This window comes from Podarcis bocagei (genome assembly GCF_964188305.1).
Source record: "Podarcis bocagei genome assembly, chromosome: 7".
In the NCBI taxonomy this organism is placed as follows: Eukaryota; Metazoa; Chordata; class Lepidosauria; order Squamata; family Lacertidae; genus Podarcis; species Podarcis bocagei.
The window spans coordinates 63,793,840-63,814,024 of record NC_138132.1 but is presented as its reverse complement, the minus strand read 5'-3'; the positions used below and the strand labels follow the sequence as shown (position 1 = coordinate 63,814,024).

The 20,185-nt window shown below is 42.0% G+C and overlaps 1 long non-coding RNA gene across 1 annotated transcript in view; it reads left to right on the top strand.

Annotated features, from left to right (window-relative positions):
• Positions 1-8,423: 8,423 nt before the first annotated feature.
• LOC308592166 overlaps positions 8,424-20,185 on the top strand; it is a 33,516-nt gene continuing 21,754 nt past the window's right edge. The window contains exons 1-3 of the long non-coding RNA XR_014010403.1: positions 8,424-8,841; positions 13,079-13,310; positions 19,567-19,671. This is a non-coding gene — a long non-coding RNA (uncharacterized lncRNA). The remainder of the gene's footprint in view (positions 8,842-13,078; positions 13,311-19,566; positions 19,672-20,185) is intronic.

Below are 20,185 nucleotides of genomic sequence, written 5' to 3'. Positions count from 1 at the left end.
CCCATTATTCCACCCTCCTTTTCTTCCCCAGCCTTCTTTAGGATGTCACTGGCAGAATTAATTTTTCTCCTAATGCAAGTCTTAGACTAGACTGATATTTTTCCTAGTCTCTGAAATATTTAAGGTTGTCAAGGATGGCTATGTAATCATCAAACTTTTATTGTTTTTCTCTGCCTATCCAGAATTCATCAATGAATAAAAACAAAAGATAGATGTTTGGGGGCTTTTCTAAAGAAAATAAAGCTTTCTCTTTTTTTTACCTTGTTGTAATTTATAGTTAGTTCCTTTTATCCATTTAAGATGCTTGAGTTAGCAAATTTCCTTTGACAAGTCCACCTATTTATTATTACTGAGCATCCTTCTCTAGAACATCTGAAATGTCACATGTATTGTTTTAAATAACATCATAAAATTAATTTTTAACCATGCAAGTGATTCACAAAGAATAGAGCAAACAACACATAATTAACAGTTTTCTGCTGTTCGTCAGGGCTATTTTATTTATTGCTATCATCTGCCAAAAGCAAAAATGTTTTGACTTCAGTTGCACACTAGCACTGAGTTAAAGCAGATCTTAGTTAAAAAGAATGCAACATATCGAGTTTTGGATATTTCATGTGGTTTTGTAGGTGTTGCAAAAATTGAATCTTCAGCAGAGTTAAAAGAAATGTAACTCTCAAAACCCATCTTGGAAGCTCTTGAGGTGGTTCTGAAGTTGCAGGTTTTAATTCAGATCTTTGGGAAGAATAATTACTCTGGAAATACTGTTTTCAGCAAAACTGGGGCCAGTGGTGATGATGATGATGATGATGTTGTGATATCTACCCTATAATTTGGCTGATCCCATTCAGGTTCTTTTCATTTCTTCTGAAGTATCTATAGATATGTCATCTCCAGAGGAAAAATAGCTCTCAAATTCTGCGTCAGACACAGTTTGTTGCCAACTTTTGTAAATCCCAGTTTAGGGGTGTAGAACCTGTTGTGCTTTGGATGTTGCTAGATTCTAACTCCCATCAGCTTCAGCCATCATGGCCAATGGCTAGGAGTTGCTTATGGGAGTTGTAATCCGGTAACATCCAGTAAGGCGATGGTTAGCCATCCCATCCTAAATTTTGATATGTCTCAAGTTCAAATGCTAGCTTCTCTTGGGTTTTGCATTAAAGGGATCTTGGGTATATGATTCTGAAAAGTACTTGTGTCTGGTAGCCTGGAGAGCTGCTGCCGGTCAAAGTACACAATGCTTAGATGAAAGGGAGAAATGTGCTAAGAGGAAGGCATGCTTGGCAAACCCTCACCATGATCAACTCCCACCCAGAAACCCCACTGTGGAAGGATGTGTGGATCCAGACTTGGCCTCCACAGTCACTTACGGACTCACTGTTAAGACCATGCTCAGGGAAGACAATCTTACTCGGTTACGAGTGATCACCAAAAAAGAAGGTCTGGCTTGGTACAGATACAGTGGATGCTTGGGTTGCGAATGTGACCTGTGCAGGAAGCACGTTCGCAACCTGCAGTGTCCGCAACCCACAGCGCCACGTCTGCGCATGCGTGGGTTGCAATTTGGCGCTTCTGTGCATGCGCAAAGCATTTTTAGCACTTCTGCACATGCGCAAGCATCGAAACCCGGAAGTAACCCGTTCCGGTACTTTCAGGTTCGGCATGGTGCGCAACCCGAAATCTCGCAACTCAAATTGTCTGTAACCCGAGGTATGACTGTACATAGATGTATGGATGTTTCATATGTTCTTATTAGGGCTGTGACTTTTGAAATTTGCAGTCATGAAGGTGGGGGAACTTCTTAGAATTGTGGTGGGGTGACTCACCTTAGTTAATGCAAAATGGCTGAAAGTTCTTTTCCCCATGTATTCTCCATTTTTTAAAGCCCCATTGCATCTGCTCCACTTGTAGAAGGCTGCAAGGTTCTGCACAGGCAGATGTCTTGTTTTCCTGACTGGACTGGAATCTAATGCAATGATCTGACGATTATTGGCTAGTGGTATCATGGCTTTTTCTTTGGTGGCACCAGTGATGTGGAATTCCCTCCCTGTTGACATATGGGAGGCTCCATCAGTACTGGCATTCTGCTGGCTCTTGAAGACACACCTGCTTAGCTGCTTAGTTCATCATTCCCCTGGACTTCTTGACCTAATAGTTTAAATTGCTTTTTAAAAAATTGTTACACTTTTTCATGAGTTTGTTTTACTGTCAGTTTTAATCATGAATGTTCGTTTAATGTTTTGACTGAATTGTTTCATTGTGTACTTTAATCATGTATGAGTTTCTTTAAATGGATTTTTATACTGGTAACACACTAAGGAGTTATGTGGGCATGTAAGCGGTATAGAAAGTTAAAAAATAATGTGTTCCCCCAGCAGTCTTATCACCCAGTCCCCGGGAAGTAAAGGGGGGTGGTGTGTGCAGAGAATGGACACGAGGAAGCTTCCTTCCTCCACATGAATGGACAAAAAAAGAGAGAGGGGAAATGAAACCTGGGTCACCTCAGCTTATGAATCAACCCCTAGCACACCTGGAAATGCCTAAGAAATTTGCACCTCTATGAAAGCGGGGAGAGGGAACCACTCTCTCTCATTGGATGGGGGTGGGATGGTGGGTTTTTTGTGAGACTGATGGAGCATTTCAACTTAGCACTGCCTGAAAGCAACATTTGAGTCTGTTCAATAACATAGGTGATGCTGAACCCAAGCTGCTTAGCCAGGGGTCGGCAAGGCTTACCGGGTATGGGCCAGATCACTCCAGTGGAGATCCTCTGTGGGCTGGACCGGTGCAGTGCGGTGCCAGAAATTGCATCTGCGCATGTCTGCGGTGCCAGAAATTGCTTCTGCGCATGCCCAGATGCCAAAAATCACGCCTGCGCATAAGCAATTTTCAGCATCTGGGCATGCACAGAAGCGATTTCCGGCGCCGCGGAAGAGAGTCCCCGTGCCGCACTGTGCCAGTTTAGCGCAGCGCGCTGGGACTTGCTGAGTGGGCGGCTTGGTTCGGCGGTGGCTCATGAGTCGGTTACACAACCCTCATGGACTGCTTCTGGCCCATGGGCCTTAGGTTGCTGACCTCTGTGCTTAGCTGTGAAATGAGGGGAGCACGACAGCATCCTGGGTGAAATGCATAATAACGAGTGCATTGACATGGGAAAAATGTCATGCCCCAAATCTTATTTATTTTCTTGGGCTTGTGATCAGAATGCCGGCAGTTTGAATCCACACAACGGGGTGAGCTCCCATTGCTCTGTCCCAACTTCTGCCAACCTAGCAGTTTGAAAGCATGCCAGTGCAAGTAGATAAATAGGTACCGCTGTGGCGGGATGGTAAATGGCATTTCTGTGCACTCTGGTTTCCGTCATGTGTTGGCCACATGACCCAGAAAGCTGTCTGTGGACAATCACTGCTACCTCGGCCTGAAAAGTGAGATGAGCACCACACCCCATAGCAACCTTTGACTAGACTTAACCATCCGGGGTCTTTTACCTTTATCTTACTATCTGGTGGGTGTTCCAGTATGAGATAAACATATTCCCTTCTTCACCAAGAAGCCTCTTCTCAGCTCTGCAGCCAGCCGGCAAAGAGAGCTTATCTTTTGAAAGAGATCGTGAGCAACTCTTGCATAATCAAACGTCAATGAGTAAATTGCCCTTTGGTGCTGAACGATTAGATGCACAAGGTTTTTGTTTTGTCTTTTGTCTTTTTTTTTTTTTTGCAAATTCAGCTTGCAAGATAACAGGTTATCTCGTTCGCTAAAGTAACTGATAACCTGCTTTACTAGGTTTTGGTAAACAGGTCCCTAACAACTCCAAAGCAAAGGCTAATTAACGGCTGTCTTAAGTAGCCACCTCTCTCAATTAAACACTGTAGGGGAGGTGCTTATCTGATTTAATGCTATGTATTGATATTGCAGAAATACAGTAGCTTGCCTTTCAGAGTTCCTCCTCTCCCTCCTCCTATCTCACTTCCCCCAAACAGTTTTAAGCATTGGTTCCATTGCCAGCATCACCAGGAAGAACTTGTGTCTGAAACCCGGATGAGCTGCTGCCCATCAGTGTAGACTCCACATACTCTTGGAGCCAGTGTGGTGTAGTGGTTAAGAGCGGTAGATTCGTAATCTGGTGAACCGGGTTCGTGTCTCCGCTCCTCCACATGCAGCTGCTGGGTGACCTTGGGCTAGTCACACTTCTTTGAAGTCTCTCAGCCTCACTCACCTCACAGAGTGTTTGTTGTGGGGGAGGAAGGGAAAGGAGAATGTTAGCCGCTTTGAGAATCCTTCGGGTAGTGATAAAGCGGGATATCAAATCCCAGCTCTTCTTCTACTCTTGAACACAAGGCTGATCTTGATGAGGATCAATGAATCAATCAATCAATCAATCAATCAATCAATCAATCTTTATTGTGGCCAAAGACCAGACAAATCCTGATGAGGATCTGCTCTGTGGTACCAAAAAGGCCCCTGTCCCCTCTCTGACGTAGACAAATCTGAGCTAGATGGACTTCCAGCTACCTATTTTTCTGTGACAGGCACCTTGAAATAGGCTGAAGGCGGATGGAAACCAGGGAAGCTCCAGGCTTGAGGGAGACTTGAGCAAAGTGACCTCTGGTATATCCGACGGATTCACTGGGTGGTGGTAGTGAAAGCAGCAGCAGAGCTCTGAACAAGGAAGCAGTTCTTGCTGAGTTGAGCTGCATTTCCAAAATGCCTTCGGATGATGCTGTTTTAGGATTATGGGATGTTAATATGGCAGCTAGGTCCAGCCACATATCACTGCTCATAGCTTTGGGCTGGGAATTATTTTTAAACAGGGGGACAGAGAAGGGTTGGAAGGTGGTGATCAGAACTGGGGGCCTTACTGCCCTTGTGGTCTTAAAATCATTAGTCAATGCATAGGATGCTCATGCTAATTCTGCTTGATGTATTCAATATTTCTATGTAAAAATATCTGATCTGTACCTCCTGGACTAATGTGTGTTGATCAGAACTTAGACGTCCATAAGATTTCACACTTGTGAATGTTGCAATGCATCTCTCGGTTTAATTGTATCCAAATGCAAATTTAAATTTATCAAATGAAAACACATGTTTTGGAAAGTTGTTTTTTTTTTTTTTTGCAATGCAATTGAACATTTCTTAAAATATTGTAACCAATTTTGCACGAAGTTTCCAGAGATTAAGGAGAAGGCTTTCATCTATGCTTGGAAACAATTGGCCACCATTTTGAATCAAGATGGAGGAACAAACATTTAAAACTGCACTGACTTTACACAATTTTGGCACAATGGTTCCTAAAATCAAGGAGCAAGTTTTTGCCAATGTTTGGACACAGTTGGCCACTATTCTGAGCAAGGTTTGGAACCTGAATCTTCCAAACTTGCATTGATTTTTATTATTATTTTTTAAAAAAATTCATGAGCAATGTCGGGTGCAAGTCTGCTAGTAAAGGATATTTGGAGAGAAGTTCTTTGATGGTGCTGATGCTGCAGATTAATGCATAGGCATCCACAATAATGAGAATGTTGACTTTACAGACAGAGATGATGGACTTATAGGAAAAGGTTTTAATGGTTCTCTTATCTGCATTTGTAGACAAAAGAAGCTTTAGAATACCAGGGGTTTAACACATCTCCAAACCAAAAATAGCATTATCGGTCACATCCCACCACCATCAAGGAATGATGCATTTGCCACCTTTTTGTTTTATTATTTCTCCAATGTTATTTTTCATACTACAGTTTCATCTTATACAGAGGGGGAAAAACCCCAGAAAGAGCTTACCAGCCAGAAATGCTTAATGATTGGGGTGTTACACTACTGAAGCATTACCAGTGGAAATAGCTCACTTACTGATTTGTTGCCAGGTAGCAGGGCAATTAGCAGCTCTGGTTATTATTTACATTTCATCCTATATATCACTAAAATTGTGTTGTTGATTTATCATTTATAGTCTTGTATTGTCAGCATAATTTATTCAGATCATGCTGGGATACCTGGAAAATTAAGTAATAAAGAGAACTGGCATGGAATGTGTCTGTATCCAGAGATATTTACTTGAGTTTTAATGAGAATGTGTATTAAAGTAAACCATATATCACTTAGCTATTAAATTGTTTGGAAGCAAGCCCATTAAAAGTTTACTCCTTATATTTTCTATAAGCAAACACTTGGCTTTTGCTTTGAAATTATCCCCCCTCCCCATTTAAATATGTTGCTTTTTTATATTTAGCAGCTTTAAAAAAAATAATTCAGAGGTTGCAAAGTTCATTATCATATCACCTCCAAAAAGCAGCAAACAAGAGCAGCATTTTCAGGTGCTGAAGTCTGCTTTTTAATAAAACAATATTGCTGTTTTCCATTTTGAATTGGAACAGAGGATTGCAAAAAAGGTTACAGCTGGATCCTATGCATGTTTACTTTGTTCCTCAAGACACACACTCTTAGCAGGGCCATATGTTTCCGAGGTTTGTCCTTTGCCCACTAAAACCAAGGCTTTTAGTGTGACAGCACCTGTCCTTTGGAATGTGCTTCCAATGGACATTAGATTCACACCTACAGGGTTGACATTTAGACATCAGGTAGACATCATTCCCATCACGGGACAGTAAAGCAGCAGAAACATGAGGAGAGGAAAAAGCTGTAAGTGAAGGGAAACCCTTTCCCCATGCTCTGGACCCACTGGAAAACTCAACAACCTGCTGTACCTGGAACTGGGTGTGGAGAGTACAGCTGAATGGAACACAGCTGTGGGCAGCCTGGAGAAGTACCATCCACCTTCAGCATACTCAGAAAAAACAAGTCTAGAGTGGGAGACTAGGCTGATATCTGCTGTTTCCAGCAACTCTTCTCATGAGACTTTTGTTGTGGGTGAGCTGAAAGTTTGTTTGGACCCTGGGTGAGAATTCAGAGGCTGAGACAGAGGGTGTGAATTGGAAACAGAGGTGACGGAGAGACAGAGGAAAATGAATTGATATTAGTAAATTTGTATTAACATAAAAGTTTTATATAGAACTGGTTATTTTTGTAATGTTTTGTTTAGGTTGTCTGTTGTTGCTTCAGTTTTTTTGTACATGACTTAGAGATATTTTAAATATATTAAGTGGTATAGAGGTTAAATAATCAAAATCACCCTGGACCTTTTAAGTGCAGACACCAGGGATTGAACCTGGAAAATTCTGCTTTCTAAGCATACGCTCCACCACTGACTAGGGATGAAGGAGACGTTCAAGCTGGTTCTCACTGGAAGATGAACTTGCCAAATTCACACCAGATGTAACCTGAAATATAGCCATTCTTCAAAATCTGCATTTCTCTGAATTTTGCAGTGCAAGGCGCCAGACAAATAATGTGTAGAAAAATGCACCTGCTAGGGTAACATGTGTATAAGCGGGCATTTATCAGTGACAGGAACAATTAATGTTAGGGGAAATAATTCTCCAAAAATCTGTGCATTGGGCAGAATTGCATGTAAAAATGTGTATATTTGGAGAAAATTGCACCATAAAGGCTGATGAATTTTCATGAAGACAACAACAACAACAACAACAACAACAACAACAACAACAACCACAACAACAACAACAACAACAACAACATGTAGACACATGTGGAAATGTGAAGAACTGAAGAGTGGAAAAATGAGAAAGTGCAATTGAGGGAGTTGTCCATTTTTTGTCATGAGACCTCTTTCAATAATGTTCTGGGAACTTGAGTGGAATGGTTAGGGCTTGACAATGCAGGCGGCAACTACTTGCAGACTCCTTCCGTGGCATAATGAGGGTCAGGCAGGGCAGGAGGAGCTGGCAGGGATCTAAGGATTATGAGAAACAGGAGTAAGGTTGGTGTGGTGCAAAAAGAAAAAGGGAAATGTCTGGAAACAGAATGAATTATGGGCCAGAGAGAAATGTAACTTTTTATTCTATGTGTTGGAAACAAAGATCATATAACTTGCTCTCGGCTATGTCATTTGAGAATCATCAGATCTTCTTTCACTTGAATGATAAATGTCAGGTTCCCAGGAACAACACCCCATCACACATTCTCTTTCACTCTAGCTACAGCTGGAAGAAAATGACTGGGAAAGATCTGAAGCTGCTGTAAAGAACAGAGACCCTGCATTAGACAAAGCAACATTTTTTTTAAAAAAGTGCCAGTTGTACAAGGGAAAAATGCAGTGATTCGTCTCATATGCTGTTTACTCAGAAGCAAGATTCCATACCCTCCAGTATTTCTCCGATGAAAATAGGGACCTTCTTCTTCCTCCTCCTCCTCCTCCTCCTCCTCCTCCTCCTCCTCCTCTTCTTCTTCTTCTTCTTCTTCTTCTTCTTCTTCTTCCCCCCCCTTCTGACTAGGTTGCCCCATCCATTCTGGGTTGCTTCCCAGAAACATAATAAAAATTAAACACTGAAAAACTTTCCTATACAGGGCTGTCTTCAGATGTCTCCTAAAGGTTGTATCTCCTTGGCTCGGGGGGTCACATAACTCCATACCCTCCAACATTTCTCTGATGAAAATAGGAACGTCCTAAGGAAAAGCGGGACATTCTGGGATCAAACGAGAAACTGGAACATCTTCTGTAAATCTGGGACTGACCTTGGAAAATACAGACACTTGGAGGGTCTGAGCTTCTTTGTGTTCAATGAGGCTTACTTCTTAGTAAATGTGTTTAGATTTGTTGCAAACTTACCCTTCGATTCCTGTTGATATGGGTGCAGGCAGCAAAAAAAAATTAAGACCAATCTATGTGTGATATTAACTGTGTGGCTGCAATTAATGGACACATTTTTGTTTTGAAAGCAGTAGCTGAGAGGAAGTCTGACTTGCACTAGTATTCTGGGAAGGGTAAGTTTAATTCTTTTTATTTATTTCCTTACTGCATTTATAACCTATCATTTTTCTCCAAGGAGCTCAAGGCAGCCAACTCACTGAAACCTCACAACAACTGTGTGAAGTAGGTTACGCTGAGAAAGAATGACTGGGCCCCCAAAATCACCTAGTGAGCTTTATGGCTGAGTGAAAATTTGAACTCAGCTCTCTCCTATGTCTCAGTCCAACGCTCTAACCACTGCACTGCGAATAAATTCTCATGAGGGTTTTGGAATCCTCCCCAGTTTTGCAGTGGTTGCTGTCCCTTCCTCATTTTGTACTTAAGAGTATAAAACCTGCTGTCAGACACACACGGTTCAGTTTTTGTAGTTTTGTGTCTTCCAAGGCTCCCTTACAGGAAAGGACTATCTTCTCCCATCTTTTAATGGAATGATAGCTTTCAAATGCCGTGTTTTCTGAGCTGTTGATTAAATAAAATGGTGCTGATTGGTGCTGGGTGGCCACAGATGAACAGGGCTTAGCCGTTGCGATCTGCTCCCAAAGAAGCCATTTATCAAAGTTTTATCTGATTTCAGAGGCACTGGATTTATCAGTCACAGTTAATAAACGAAATGTCATTGGGATAAAACTGAAACTATACCTTTCTTGAGTGTTTTTACGCTGAAGCAGGAACTGTAAACAGTATTTGCAGATCTACATATGTCCTTGTGCTAGGTATTACTATGTGCAAGAAATACTAAAGCAGCGTCTGCATTTAGTCCCCCCCCCTTTAACTCACATTTTGATTGGGGGAGGGAAAAGAAGAAATTGGATTGGATGAAAGCTGTGTCTTTCAAAAGCGGAACTTTACCACTTTTAGGAAAGAAAAGGCTTTTTTAAAATTCTCATTGTACAAACGAAACTGATGACAAAATCCATCCTGTTTAAGGTGCACAACCTTGATTTGCTAACATATTTTCATAAATTGAAATCTGATTAACATGAAGGGGAATCAATGGCTTTCGCTGCAGCAGAATAGAAATCCTATAGCTCAGAAAAGCCCCATCTGTTTGCGAGAACACAGTGTACTTCACCCTATATTCTTTGGGGAGGTGGGAACCCAATAAAATAAGTTGTAATGTTTCCTATTTACTAATGAAGAAAAATCCATAAAGGCAAATGGGTTGCCGTTTGGAACAATATGATGGCCACACTTTGCTTTGACTAGAGAAGTGTGAAATGAACTGATCTTTAAAGCTCTTTACACTTTGGGACTGAGACCAGAATGTCCACTTTCTTCTTTATGACCCTACCTGGTCAATAAGAATTTTGGATCAGGCCAATGGCTCATCTAGTTTCACACCCTGTTCTTCCAATGGCCAAGCAGATGCCCCAAAGGGAAACCAGCGAGGAGGATTTGGGCACAGGAACACTCTCCCCTCCTGAAGTTTTCAGCAACTGGTACTCAGAAGAGTTACCATGGAAGCAGAGCATAGAGTCATTGTGCCTAGGAGACACTGACAACCCTCTTCTCTGTGAATTTGCCCAATCCTCTTTTAAAACCATCCAAGTGGTGGTCATCACTCCCTCCTGTGGGAGCGATTTCCATAGTTTAACTATGCACAGTGTTGATCATTTGGGAAAGAATGAACAATAGCAAAAAATGCACATGAGCAGAAAAATGTACTAGACATGCATGCCAATCTTCAAGTAGAAAGATTATTGGGGTGGGGGTTAAAGGTTTTGTCTTGATTTCCTCAGGGCAGTGGTTTTCAACCAGTGTGCTGTGGCACCTTGGGGTGCCTTGAATAATAGTCAGGGGTGCTGCAGGCACCAATGGCCTCTGTCCGTCTTTCCTTCCCACCCTCCTCTGATGCCCCCTCACGTCTTTGCCTCCCCAAGGTTTGCACAGCTGTTTGTTGCAGCAGCTCTGGCTACAAGTTCCCTGAGCAAATGGTGCCTATTGGAGGCAACTCTCTTTGGGGCATAGGGGGAGGCAGCTCAGAGACCAGGGGAAGCAGCAGCGGCTGCCCAGAGGACTCCCAAGAAGAGGGGATAGGAGAGGAGGCTGAGGGAACACTCCACAAGGGAGGGTGTTTGGAAAAGGGTGAGAGGCTGCCAGCTCTGCAGGCAAGGGGTGACATAGCTAGGCTCCTGAGCCCCACAGGGGTGCCACAGAAAGAATGTAGTTGGTTAAGGGAGCTGTGGACTTAAAAAGCTTGAAAACCTCTGCCTAAGGACATTCTTTGCTGGACAACTCGGGGGGGGGGAGAGAAGAGAGAGCAAGAGCGAGAGAGCGAGAGAGAGAGAGAGAGAGCGAGAGAGAGAGAGAGTGGGGGGGGGAGAGCACACATACAGGATCATTAAGTGATTACAAAGGTAAATCTTATTGTCTGGGGAAATGACTTCTGCACAGTTATGTCTTTTATTGGAGCCCAGAATGCAAAGGCATTACTCAATTTAATAAATTCCACTGTATCTTTCAGTCAGCGCGTGCTGATATAAATATCTCCGTTATGTCATATTACCACCTTTGTACGGCTAACGTTGGGTCCTGATGACTCGCGGCTGATAAATGCAAAAGCTCATTTGGTCTGTGAGAGATTGAGTGCTAACACTGTTTAGATTTCTTAATATACTTGTATTAGCATGAATAAGTAATGAGCAAGCCGGGCTTTTTTGAATATTTGATTGTATCTTTGTAATGGATTTGTGTCTTTCTCTTTGGGCTAATGTCATTGTAACTTTGTTGGTGTCATAACGCCAAACCTTGGCCATCGATCTTTATCAGCATATCTTAACTCAATTACTCCCCCATTGCCCAAATTACTGTGTCATGACGTTTCCCTTATAGACCTGTGCCACAAACGGCATTTAGGCTACAAACAGGGGCTAATTCGACATACTCACGGGCATTCATTGGATCAGATCTATTGGCATGACCCTTTTGACGTAGTTTTCTTTTTTTGGTTAGGCGGGAAGAACCTTTGCTTTCAAACGGATGCTTTTTAAACAAGGAACAACACCCTTGTTTCAAAGAGTGGGCCTTGTGTGGTCTGCAAAATCAAGCTTTGCCTCTCTAAAATGGGGTAGGGGACCACAGGCCTTGGAATCAAATGTGGCCCTTCAGGACTTTCCATGTGGCCCCCAGGACTCTCCCCAGGCCACAACTCCTTCCTTCCCCACAGGTCACACCCCATCTCTCCTCACCTAGTTTTTGTCCTCCTCGAGGCTTTTGCCTATCTGAAATGTGCCCTTGAACTATGACAGTCTCTTGCTTCCCTGGATGGATCAAGGTTTGTGTAAGACTTTGCCATGGCTGGAACAAAACTTGCACATCAACATCAGCATTCAGATCCTAAGGTCCTCCTTGTTCCGCTTAGCAGCCTGCTGCCTATAGCTAGGTTTCTTAGCTCCTCTGTGACATCAGAACAGCCACACCAATGGCAGGCGAGGAAGCCATGATATATCTGCTGGTCCGTCTAAGGCTATGGCCCACAGGTATCAAAATATTTCTGGAGAGTCTTGTCTAAATCATTAGGTAAGAATTTTTTTGTTTGTGTGCAGTTTTTGTCTGGGGGTGATCTGATGCTGTAAGCTGGGCACACTGTTAGCACGCTCATGTGGTTCTTTGTTGGTGGGAGATACCACTTTGGATTGCAGGTGGGAGCTCAAATGGTTTGAATGGCTCCCTTGCATAAAAAAGCAGAAACAAAATTGTTTACACAGAAATAAAATATAATAAAGTGGAGGATCTAGAGCAGCCTTCCTCAACCTTGGTCCTCCAGATGTTTTGAGACTACAGTTCCCATCACCCCTGACCACTGGTCCTGCTAGCTAGGGATCATGGGAGTTGTAGGCGAAAAACATCTGGAGGGCCGAGGTTGAGGAAGCCTGATCTAGAGCTAGCATTCATTGCAACATTTTGCACAGAGGGAGCACCCCTCACTTGAAACCCAAAGTCATGCCATCCAGCAACAGATATATTATGTGAAATCTACAAACCATTCAGTAGCTGACATCGGTACACTCAACCACACTTAACCTTAAAATCTGGCCAATTTGCCGTCAGTTGAGTAATTATTATTCCACGGTATACATTGCAAGGGCAATTCTTAACAATAATGACTTTGATAATTCTCCAAATAAGCTGACTCTTTTTGGGGTGCGGAAGGAAGAGAAATATGTTATAGAAATTATAAATGACACCTGGCGGTTGTTGGACCTTTGCCTGATTAGGCTGGCTACTCACAACGTTGTTCTGTCATTTCAGGTCACTTGATTGGCAGCGCAGAGTGTTCTCTCCATGCCATCTGGCAGGGGCCCAAGAGGAATTAATCACGCAGAGATGGAATAATGATGTTTCTGGCACCTGTCTAGCAGACGGACATCCATTTCATCTCCAAGTCACATCACATTCTCAAAATGAACTGAAACATATTGCCTCACACCTAACGAGGAGCCAAGCTGGTTCAGCAGATATCTGCCATGCAAATCATCTCTCTGTAAGCTTTGAGTTTGGATGGACATGGAGGGTGGGGGAGAATTTTTTCAGTGCCATGTCTGTTGCAGAAGGTGGAGTCTAGGGTCAGATATATTCATATTTACATGTTGAAAGGATCTAGGAGTTTTAGCAGACCACAAAAGTCTCATGTCAACACTGATGCAGCAGCAAAAAAAAAAAAAAAAAAAGGTTAATGCAATTTTTGACCTCATCAACAAAAGTCTAGCGTTCAGATCAAAGGAAGTAGTGGTATTTTATTTTATTTATTTCTTTATATCACTTGATTGTAGAAAAAAAATTAAAATGGTTTCCCAAAATTATCACTCATTTCTGCCTTGGGAAGACCCTACCTGGAGTCCTGTGTCCTATTCTGGGAACTACAGTTGAAGAAGCACATTGGCAAGTTGGAACGTGTGCAGGAGAGGGCCACTAGGATGATCAAAGGCCTGGAAACCAAGCTTCATTCGTGAGGAACAGCTGAGAAAGGTGGGTGAGTTTAGCCTGGAGTTTAGCCTGAGAGGGGATAGGACAGATATTTGAAGCTTACTATCCTACCACCTCTCAATCTTCCCTTCTCCAGACTAAATATCCCCAACTCCCTCCACTGTTCCTTCAGATAAAGTTGTAATAATGACATAAGAAAAGCCCACTAGATCAGGCCAAGGAAGGAGAGTCCACTACCTACTGAGGAGTGGTCCATTCCACTTCAAACAGCTCTTACCACAAATAAGTTATTCCTGATGTTTAGTTGGAATCTCCTTTCTTGTAACTTAAATCCATTGGTTTGATTTCTACCTACTGGCACAAGCTTGCTCCATCATCCATGTGACAGCCCTTCGAGATATTTGAAGATGGCCATCGTATCACCTCTCAGGTCTCCTCTTCTGCAGGCTAAATATCCTCAACTGTTCCTTCAGATGAAGTTGTAGTAAGTATATAAGAAGACCCCACTGGATCAGTCAGTTGTCATGATTCCCATGGACACTTCTTGGCAGGTTTGGCCAGAAGAGGAGTAGGAATGCCATGAGAGCATGGAAACCAGGAGAGAGGCCCAGTGGCTTGGGACACTGTGGAGGGGCTAAGCAGGTTGTCAGGAGAAAACCCTACCTCAGCAACAGTGGACATCCCAAGGCTAAGGAGTAGGAACTGGTCTGATGACTAATGGTAGAAGTAAAAATCAACCCTAGTCAGGAAGATGTTAGCTTGAAAACATAAGTGCTCGGCCTCAGATTTTGCTTCCACAGGAGTGCCACGTAATTCCCTAATTTGATATGTGCCACATTAAGGACACTTTGCAGAAATAGAAATCTTTCTCAAGCTTCTCTGTACAACTGTAACCCTTCTAGCTCAGGATAATCAGCTCCATCTTTTTTGCTGGTCTCAGCACTGTGTGAGGATATTTTTGGTACGATATTTATCTTGTAAATGAAGGAATAGTGTGAAACCTTTATGCAGCATCCCTGTTCCTAAACAATAATTCCATCTACGAAGAGTGAAAATATTAACAATGCAGATGTTTAATTTCGCCAGCCTTTTCATAGCCTTCACCCATTTTATGAAAACCCTGTTCTAAAACAAAAAAATAAAAGTTCCCTTACATATGGTAAGTTGAAGTGCAAGGACCTTCCAAATGGAACCTTTGAAATAATTTATAATCATATAGTAAGGGCACATAGGATGTGGGTGGCGCTGTGGGTTAAACCACAGAGCCTAGGATTTGCTGATCAGAAGGTCGGCGGTTCGAATCCCTGCGACGGGGTGAGCTCCCGTTGCTCGGTCCCTGCTCCTGCCAACCTAGCAGTTCAAAAGCATGTCAAAGTGCAAGAAGATAAATAGGTACTGTTCTGGCGGGAAGGTAAATGGCGTTTCTGTGCGCTGCTCTGGTTCACCAGAAGCATCTTAGTCATGCTGGCCACATGACCTGGAAGCTGTACGCCGGCTCCCTCGGCCAATAAAGTGAGATGAGTGCCGCAACCCCAGAGTCGGTCATGACTGGACCTAATGGTCAGTGGTCCCTTTACCTTTACTTAGTAAGGGCACAGAAAAACTTGACATGGAGTTGGCAGGGATTGAACCTGGGACCTTCGGTGTCAGTTGCACATGCTCTGCCAAGGGGCCACATATCTTACCCATGAACCTTGGGAGAATTGGCAAGCCTACCATGAGGCAATGGCTGCTGTGTTAAGCCAGTTAAAATGGCTTCCCTCAGGGCAGCCATTTTATACTCTGTGGGAGGATTGGGGAACTGGAGTCCTCTAGCTCTGTTGCCTCTTTGCAGTGATCATCTTGTCTATTTACAAATGAGCTGTATCTGAACAACCCAGCAGATGAGGAGAGCAGCTCCTCTCAACTTTAAGTAAAGTTAGGAATGCAAATCAAAATTGTGGTAGATGATTGTTCGCTTTGTATTACATTTGTAAGGCATATCTTTGTCTTATTCAAAAGTTTTGTTCAGAAGCCAACACAAGTGATTATTTTTGTGAGGCGTGTACAAGATCCATTATTAAATTGATTATTCAAATCCCATTTAAAACCTGAAGCCAGATGGCAATTTTCCATTCTTTGTTGCTACTGGCAACCACCAACCCCAAACTGAAAGATCTTCCATTGTGTACAATGGGATTTATGTTTATTTTTTTCACATATCCCATACTTCTGAGAAGACTTCACCTACACAAGATAATAAACTCTTTTAAAATAACAATAATTTTGCCCTGCTTCTGAATTTTTATTGCAAGGGCAGTTCCAAAACTCTCATTGATAACCACATAACCAATAATATTGTTTCCTATTCTTCATTAACAAATCTGACTCTGAATAAAATTAGATGAGATAAGCAGCATGCACATTTAAAATCCAGCTATGGGATATATATATATATATATATATATATATATATATATATATATATATGAATGACACCAACCATATCAAACTACAGAAAGAGGCCAGTCCGCATTCAGCAAAAAATTTATGCATGTCAACTCCAAAGTCCAGCTGGGATTTCCTTCATTTTGGAGGAAAGGATATGGAGGATTGAAGCCAGAAAGCTCATGCATTTCTTGCATAAACATGAATAATTGGACTGATTCAGATAAATCAGAAAGAAACTATTTAAGACATGCCCTGTAAGGATGTGACTTTTGGGATGGGAGAATCAGAAACAATATTTCTTCGGAATCTCTAGTTTCAAACTTCGCCTACTGGAGAACTTTTCACCTTCCAGATGTTGGACTCCCAACTCCCATCAGCCACAGCCAGTGTGACCAATAAGGGTAGCTGCCAACTGGGTGGTATGGGTGTGCTGGGCGCACAGTGTCAAGAGCGTCAGATTGGCTCCACCACCACCCCTTCACCAAATGACCTGCTCTCCACTCTTGGTAGCTTCCCTCTCCCCCTCTTGGTAGCTAGAAGGGCACCACAACATTGGGACTGGAGTTCTAATTCCTGCTCAGCCATTCACCTATCCTGGGCCAATCACACTACCTCATAGCATTGTTATGAAGATGATATTTGAAGGGAGTATCTTGTAAGCTGCTTTGAGGTTGTTGGAGGAAAGGTAAGATTAGATGATAGATAGATAGATAGATAGATAGATAGATAGATAGATAGATGATAGATAAATAGATGATAGATGATAGATAGATGATAGATAGATAGATAGATGATAGATAGAAATGATAGATTAGACAGATAGATAGATGATAGATAGATAGATAGATAGATAGATAGATAGATAGATGATAGATAGATAGATATTCCTACCTACCTATTCATCCATCCATAGGAGCCAAATTCTAGGGGTTGATGGGTCTTTACCCTTCCCTATCAAGTCAGTGGTGTAGTGGTTAGAGTGTCAAACCAGGACCTTGGAGACTAGGGTTCAAATCTCCACTCAGCCATGGAACTCAATGGGTGACCCTGGAAGCCAGCAGGTGTCTCCCAGCCTCACCAACTACCTCACCTTCTCACCTTAATGACAGGCTCTCTATTTGCAAATATTTGTGTTTGTGTGTCTCTCTGTGTGTGCGTGCGCTTAAGGATGAGAGATTGTCAGAATTGAGAGACTGTTTATGTTCTGGCAATTAATATGAACCTTATGATTAGCCTGTACATGTTGGAAATAGCAAGAATATGCTACAGGGCACCGTGCACTTCTAACCAAACATTGCAAAAACGCATTAATCAGCATTTCATAGTTCATTACAATCTGACTAATTTTGAAATTCTTCATGTAAATTGATTGCGTGTCTGCCGCATTCAGATAAATGAGCTTTTGTTTTAAGCAACCTTTGCTGAGGAGGCCATATTTCTCCACAACTGAGGTGTTCACTCTGTTTGAGTGTCACTCCTGACACAGTTGCCAATTGCTAGAGCCCGGTTTGCTGTCTGTCTTCCGAAATCCTTCCTGGCTACCATGAGTGCAATGGGAGCTGGGTGGCAGTGGAGGAAGCATGTGCGTGAGAGAGTTAGCAAACATTACTCTTCAAGGAACACCCTGTTCTTGCAAACAGGCATCAAGGGGAAGGCGGAGCAGGGAAAAGAAGCAGTCATCCCCGCATCCCTTGTCAAATTCTTTAGGCAGCTGGGGCAGATGGAGTCTAGAGAGAGACGAAATATGGGGGCGAAATTTGATCGGTTATCATCATCACCATAATTTATCCATATGCCTCCTTTCCAAGGCTGCTTACAACATGAAGAGATTTACATAATTATGAAAATACAGCAAAAAAGAGTCATGAGCAATAAATGAAAACATCTCCATAAGCACACAGTAAAATTAAACGATCCCCACATAAGTCATAATAAGGCCCAGCAATCAAGATACAAAAAATTAATACCAAGAACAGCAAAAAAAGCAAGCATTTCCAACACTAAATCTTGACTCCAAGATGATTGAGGTTCTGGAAACCAAGCCTTATGAGGAACAGTTGCTCCATATGATAGCCCTTTAGATATCTGATGATCACATCTCTTGGTTTCCTCTTCTCCAGGTTAAACATATGCAACTTCCTCCATCGTTATTCATAAGGCTTGGTTTCCAGACCTTCAACCATCCTGGTCACTTTCCTCTGTACATGCTCCAGCTTGTCAATATCCTTAAAGAATGGTGTCCAGAACTGGACACATTAATTAATTAATTAATTAATTAATTATTTTGTATGGCATTTCAATTGGCTCTCCTTCTGTAGGAGGAAGCTCTGCACACACAGAAAGCGTATAGGCACCATATAGTTTTACTGTGCCTAGGAGTTTGGTTCAGGAACTTACCATGGGGCATTCTCCTTGGGCTTAACCCAGACAGTGAGAAAACTGAGCTTTTTGTGTCATCAGCCCAGTCCTGTAGAACACCCTGCAAATAGAAAATCAATGGGCACCTCCTGTAACAGCTTTTAAATGCCTACTGAAAACTTTCCTATTCTACCAGGCTGATGCAGGACATCAATAGTACATCTCCCACAATGGTCTAATGGTGTGTGTTTCCTTTTAACTTGTTTTTATTTTTTTATATTATTTTACTGTATGGTTTTATGATTTTACATTGTAGACCGCTGTGATATATTTTTATAGTACAGCGGTATATAAATAGTTTTTTTATAAATAAAGAAATAAACTGAAATCTACACAGTGCAATTAGGAGCAACTGGAACTGCTCAAATCATTAGCACTAAACATATGCATTAAGAAAAAACCCCCCACAACCGCCTAAGGAAGACAAGCCACCAATCTCTCCCTTTTGACAACTGTTCGCCTTGCCTCAGCATTCATCGGAGAAGTTGATATCTTCTAAAATACTGATACATCAAAGCTTGCCAATAGCTACTCTGTCAGCATTCCGCATTTCACTTATTTGGCTGTCTATATCAAGTTTTAACACTGTGTGTTGGGTGCCAAGAACATCTATCTAATGATAAATTGCTATGACAGTGAGAAATATGCTTTCTGGGTGATGTGTAAATTATTGATGGGGCCTGGCTGCCAAAATTTTGGCGGCAAAACCTCCTACTTAGCTCACTTGGGGCTTTAGAGGATTATTTTTTTCCCCAAAAAGGATGGTCTTTCTTTTTAAAACAGCTATGATAATAATAACAAATGAATGTGCTTGAAAAAGGCTGAAAGTGCCCTCTTCTCACAGGTTGCGTAAAAGCCCTCAAATCCACGAGCCCCATTTCAAGTCTAGTGTGATGTCATCTGACTGAGGTCTGAAGTCTTGGCAGCTGAGCTCTAACCCAGCCTATCTTTTACTTCCTCCCCAGAAATATTTTCTTCAGGGATGGGCCAGACCTCTGCCTGAGACCGTGAAGAACTGCAACCAGTCAGAGTGGACAATACTGAAGGAGATGGATGAATAGGATGTTCTGGTATATCTTTTACATGTTTTTAGCTTTTTGTATTTTATCTGTGCTGTTTGAATTTGTTTAAGCTGCCTTGAGCCCCAATCTGGGAAGAAGACTAATAATAATAATAATAATAATAATAATAATAATAATAATAATAATGTGAGAGAAAATAATTTAGAAAATGGGGCACTGCAATGAGAATTTTCCCAAAGACAAATTTTCCTGAAGGGAGAATGAATTTTGGGATGAACCTGTGCAAAATTGGCACAGGCTGTGAAGCAACTGATGTACCCATCTCCAATTGTTCTATTAAAACAACAGTCTACTTTCCAGCCAGCCAATGTTCAGCTATGCAAAATAGCCACTTGCATATCTATCCATTAATTGCACACACAGATCTATGCTCAAATATTAATCTTCAGGTTAGGAAAAATAATGTGTGAAACAGCACGGAAATTGAAATTTAATACACTGGAGCCCATTTTTTCCCTAATAAAAACAGATATTATTGACTTGGTTGGAGGCTAAAAAGTTT